A 6,504-nucleotide genomic window follows, 5' to 3' on the forward strand; every position below is an offset into this window, starting at 1 on the left:
CTTCAGACATTCCCCATAAATTAAGCTAGAAAGTAAGGTGTTTCAATTAAAACTAATATAACTATAAAGGTTATCCTGTAGATAGACAATATTTAGTAAAATAATTTCAATTTATCAATTTTAGGCTTAACAAAATTTAATATAAAAAATAGCTGAAATATAGAATAGTAACTTCCATAATTATACAATAATAATAAACAGACATCAGCCTTAATTAAAAAATTACCATCAAATTCTATAAAGTGATATAAAAGTTAAAGTGGTTTTCCTATTTAGCTTATCCATAATAGGAAAAGAAGTCAACTCAACAACAAATGAGGTAATTTAACCAAAATTTTACATCTCAACAAAGTAAATGTGTATAGAATATTAGCTTGAAAGTACTTTATAAATTAACAACAACATTTGTATAGTATATTGGCTTGAAATTACTATATAAATTAACAACAATATTCAATTGATTTAGGGAAGAAAAGCCCATCAAATTCGATTGAAATTAATTAATTTAACTGAATAACTAGTTCCATATACATAAAGTGTATCAAATACAAATATTTAAAAGATTCAAATGGTTAATCCAACCAACACCAACAAATATTCATTAACATATTCCGGGACACTTTTCATTTGGAGGTTGGGGTGGGGGTACCATTGATAAGCAACCATATTGTTTCTAAAATTTACATAGTGACATTGATATTGTATGGTAAAACAAAACTTAAACTGCCAGAAATAGAAAATATCACCGTCAAATGATTGGATTTTTTTATTATTTTTCATAGCATTGTCATTTATTTATTGAAAGGATTCATTCTTCGACAAAACTAGTGTTACAAGACAGACTTCATAAATTTATAAAAAGGAAAACATAACTTTTTTCCTTAAGATTTGTTCTTATTTTTATGTACAATATATTGCATTATATATATGCTATCATTTAGCCCCTGTCTAACATAAACGGAGCAAATTTATGCTATCTGGGGCTCAATCAAGTATGAACTCCTCTTATACCGGTAATACTATAATCAATTTTAATAACCTGAAATACAATGATCAAACTATATTTACAGAAATAACACAAGTAAACACGTAGATACAAATATCATATTCTTGTTTTGCTTCGGTACAATAATGGAAACCATTTAATATTAAAAAATATTGTAACGAAGCAATACAGAAATATGATATTTGTACCGACGTGTTTACTTGTGTTTATTATGTAAATAAAGTTTAAACAATTAAATTAGTTGTCAGCAGATCGACTACTAGAACTGTGAAATGATACACATGTAAAAATCTTTGATTTATTACAAGCAGTAAAAATGATGAAGCAAATAGATTGAACTAAATGATAAAATAAATCAATTTTGAATTGATCAATGTTGTAATGTCTTATTAATTCACATTGAATAACAAACTCTAAAATCATTATATTTATAAAGTACTACTTGTAGTTAAGCAAAAACTGAAATATGATATTTTAATCGATTGACGGTGTTTGATCTATAAATACATGTTTGAATTTCATTAGTGTATATTTAAACAATCAATTTGATATTAAAAACCAAATATTAAACAGAAGAAGCAATAGGATTTATCCTAAAGTGCAGGGTGCGTAGCCGGGTCTATAACAAGTACCTCCTACCCAAAGTCCCCTCTACAACCAAAGAAAATTTCAAATAAGCAAATATGATATGATGGCGAAATGATTAATAGTGTGATAATATTGCGGGTCGGTCTTTGTTCTCACAGTTATGCTAATTTAATTGAGTGAATATTGATGCATTGTCTAAGAAAGCAAAGTTCAAGCTTCCATACCCCAAAACAATAAACGTTGTAAGCATATACTCGTCATGTTCATATTTCATGAAGCTCATATTTGATTTAAAGGTACGTTATGTCTAAGAAACGAATCAATGTTTATTTCTTAAGAACGTGCAACCATAAGTATTATAACGTTTGGATTATTGCTTTTGGGCATGTCACTTGCTTGTTACCTGAAAAAAGGTTCGATTGTTTTGAAATCATTTATCATAGAAGAAGCAAAATGTAAACAGTTGCAAAATACGTGCAGTTTTTTTACTTCCATACAAAATACTAAATCACTAACTGTACTAATTGCCACAAAGCAGCAGGAAATAAATTGTTAAGATTAATCCAAAAATAAGAAAGTGTTCGAAAACTATAGTAGTAGATCATATATGAAAGTTGGTGGTTTTTTTTTTTTTTTTTTTTCAGAAATATAAATAAATCATTTCTATGGCATAATGGGCCTTTAAGCGACAGGAATATAACATGAAATATCACGTTTTCTCAAGGAACCTAGTATTACTAATTAGGATCGCTTACCCTTTTCAATGTTAAAATCGAACTATTACATGGGCTGATTGATTAGTTGTGTGCCATGCTTAAACGACGCTAAGAAATTATAATTTTTTGTCAGTAATTGAAAATTTCGCATTTGTGAAGTAAGACTGTTTCAAGATTTCAAAGACCTATTATTCTATGATATGACAAGAAATTCGAGTGTCTGCCCCAGTGTACAGTTCAGAGGTTGCTTGTTAATTACAACAAACTGAATTACGCTTCGATTTTTTTCTTGTTTTCTATTTAATTATATTTTCTATCGGGTTTCAACCAAGTTGGGGTTCTGTTTGATTATGTATTAGCTTAAAATGTTCGGGCTTGTCGCTTACAGCACTTGTATTTGTTTGAATATCTTAATGAATATGCTTTCATTTTATAACCTCTAGTTACACTGACTGTATTGAGACGAACATTTATTTTCTGATTTATATAAACCTTCTTTGTATATCGCAATATAAGCTATAAACTACAGTTTTCGTGCATTTAAAAAATATCAATTCATTGCACAATAATTATGTGGAGCACATTGTTAAGTAATAGAAAGGGCACCGAAACACGAGGCTATCTGATTTGTACGAGGGGGCGTAGCCCTCGAGTATAAATCAGATTGCCGAGTGTTTTGGTGTTCTTTCTCTTTTGTATCACAGTCAAACATAAAACACGTTCCCTGCTGTCACAATATAAAACCCCGGGAAAAAGTAACCAATAAACGAGCATCTGAATATGATATTTCTGTCGCTTTTCCCTTTCCCTTTGCACTCCAGTTAACGCACTGTACATGTATATGTGTACGATTTAACTCTGACACATTTTCAACAGATAAGTCCCCAAACTATGATACAAATTATATTACTGTTGCAGTTTCTTTTCTCAATGCCAACTGATAACGGATAATGTTCGCACTTTAATTAATATAACAATATAGAATGATAGCCAATGCAAGATATGATCCCGCTAGTTTTTTGGGGCGCAAGCCCCCGGTGTAATTACGATAAATTCAGCTTACTATGGTTTGAACGCATTTAGGCTATCTGCGCGGAGCAAAAATAGTTCCAATATTTTTTTAACAGTGTTATTATTTATAGCTTTAGATAAATTTGAATTTTCTAAAACCGTATTTTTGACTAGATTTTTCGAATGAAAATTTGTAAAATAATTAATGGATAAAGGTTCTGACACATTATCGTTATAAGCAATATTGTTGGTCCTTAATTTCTTTTTGATTTTTTTTCTATTAATCATTGACACGTCCTTTACAAAACAAAAGGGCCAAGGTGGCCCTAGACCGGTCACCTGACCCATCCTTAAATTGTTGGTCAGGCGATATAAAAAATATCAGAAGTAGGTCAGCTGACATCAAAATTAGAGCCCTGGTTCAAATGTCAAAAAAAAAAAAAAAAAAAAAACAAGAAAGAAGGTCAAATGATACCAAAAATATCAAAAGGAGGTCAGATATTAAAAAAAAATCAACTCGCCATCACATAATGCACTCTTGGTCCAAATTCAATGCCTGTAAACCAAGAAAGTAGGTCAAATGATATCAATACCATCAAAGGTCAACTGATATCAAAATTCTATTTGACATCAGAAATTACATCCATGGTCCAAATTTCAAGCCTGTACATCAAAAAAGTAGGTCAAGTAATATCAAAAATAACAAATTAAAAATAGGCCAGCCAATATCAAAATTCGATTCTGCATAAGAAATTGCAACCCTGTGTAAACAAGGTTTTCCATATTTGGGCGGTATAACCTAGTTTTTGACCCAAGGTGACCCTATATTCAAACTTTACATAGAAATCATCAAAACAAACTTTCATACCAATTTTCAGGATATTTGGATCAAATAGTAGCCACTAGAGTGTAAACAAGATTTTCTTTAGCTCATGTGACCTAGTTTTTCATTCGAGATGACCAATGTTTGAACTAATCCGAGCAATTGCCTAGACAAGCATCCTAACCAAGATTGTTGACAATGAGTAAAACATGTGACCACTAAATTTTAACAAGATATTTCCATACTAGGGCGGTGTGACCTAGCTTTTGACACCAGGTGACCCATATTCGAACTTGATCTTGAAATCATCAAAACAAACTTTCAGGATATTTTCATCGAAACAGTATCCACTAGAGTGTGAACAAGATTGTTTTTTAAGCTCCTGCGACCTAGTCTTTCATACGAGATAATGCATGTTCAAACACATCGGAGCAAATACCTAGACCAGCATCCTGACCAAGTTTGAGGACAATTGAGTGTTTAAATGTTACAACTATAGTGTTAATAAGTTTTTTGGGCGGTGTCAAAATATAATTTCAGACTTATTTTGAGGACATTTGGATCAAAACAATAGGAACTAGAGTGTTAACAAAAATTTTCTATTTTTAGTTCCTTAGACCTAGTTTATCATCCAAGGTGACCTATGTTCGAACTCATTTGAGCGATAAACTAGATTAGCATCCTGATGTGACCATTAGCATGTTATTAAATGTTTTTCTATATTTGAGCGGTGTGGCCTAGTTTTTGGCCCCAGGTTAAACATATTCAAACTTGATTTAGAAATCATGGTAACAAACCAATTTCTAGGATATTTGGATCAAAACAGTAGCCACTAGAGTAATAATAAGATATTTTTTAGCTCCTGTGACCTAGCTTTCATCCGAGATGACCAATATTCAAACTCACACAGGCAATATCCTAGACAAGCATTTTGGTTCAGATTGATGACAAATGAGTAAAAATGTGACCAGCAGAGTATTAACAAGGTTTTTTATATTTTTAGCTCCTGTGACCTAGTTTTTCAACCGAGATGACCAATGTTCGAACACATCCAAGCAATTACCTAGACAAGCATCCTGACCAAGTTTGATGCCAATTAGTAAAATATGTGGCCACTAGATGTTAATAAGATATTTCCATACTAGGGCGGATGAGTTTGAACATGGATTATCTCGTATGAAAAACTAAGTCAAAGGAGCTAAAATAGAAAAAATACTGTTAACACTCTAGTGGCTAGTGTTTTGATCCATATATCCTAGAAATAGGCCTGAATGTTTGTTTTGATGATTTCTAAGTCAACTTTGAAGATGAGTCATCTAGGCTCAAAAATAAGGTCAGAACACCCAAATAGGGTGAAACCTTGTCAAAATTCTAGTGGTATTATTTTTGACTTAATTGCCATCAAACTTGGTCAGGATGCTTGTCGGACGGGTCATCTCGGATAAAAAAAGGAAGTCACAGGAGCTACAAATAAAATAATCTTGTTAACACTCTAGTGGCTACTGTTTTGATCAAAATATCCTATAAATTTGTGTGAAAGGTTGTTTTGATGATTTCTATATAAAGTTCGAATATGGGTCATCTAGAGTCAAAACCTAGGTCACAACACCCAAATAGGGGTAAAACCTTGTTAACACTCTAGTAGTCACATTTCTGACTTAATTGTCATCAAACTTAGCCAGGATTGGACGACAAACGACGGACATTCAACGATCCTAAAAGCTTTCCTTGAACTAGCTCAGTCAAATCGTGTGAGAAGTTGACCTGTTAAATAGTCATCCAATCAGTTCTTTCAGTACTTTGATTAAACAAGCAAAACACAAAAAAACATAACCGGGAGTCGAAAACTAGGTCCCACCACCAAAATATTGAAAAACTTTGTTAACACTCTTGTGATCACATTTGTTACTCAATTGTCATCAAGCTTGGTCAGGATGCTTATTTAGGTTATTACTCTAATGAGTTCGAACATGGGTTATCTCGGATGAAAAACGAAGTCACAGGAGCTAAAATTTGAAAAATCTTGTTAACACTCTAGTGGTTGATGCTTGATCCATATATCCTAGAAATTGGTCTTAAAGTTTATTTACATGAATTCTTAGTCAAGTTTGAATATGGGTCACCTGGGATCAAAAACTAGGTCACATCGCCCAAATAGGGTAATACCTTGTTAAACACTCTAGTGGTCACATTTTTTACTTAATTGTCATCAAACTTAGTCAGAATGCTTGTCTAAGTAATTGCTCGGACGAGTTCGAACATGGGTCATCTCGGATGAAAAACTAGGTTACAGGAGCTTAAGATTGAAAATTATTGTTAACACTCTAGTGGCTACTGTTTTGATCCATATATCCTAGAAA

This window comes from Ruditapes philippinarum, unplaced genomic scaffold (assembly GCF_026571515.1).
Source record: "Ruditapes philippinarum isolate M1 unplaced genomic scaffold, ASM2657151v2 ctg741_1_1_1_1, whole genome shotgun sequence".
Classification (NCBI taxonomy): domain Eukaryota; kingdom Metazoa; phylum Mollusca; class Bivalvia; order Venerida; family Veneridae; genus Ruditapes; species Ruditapes philippinarum.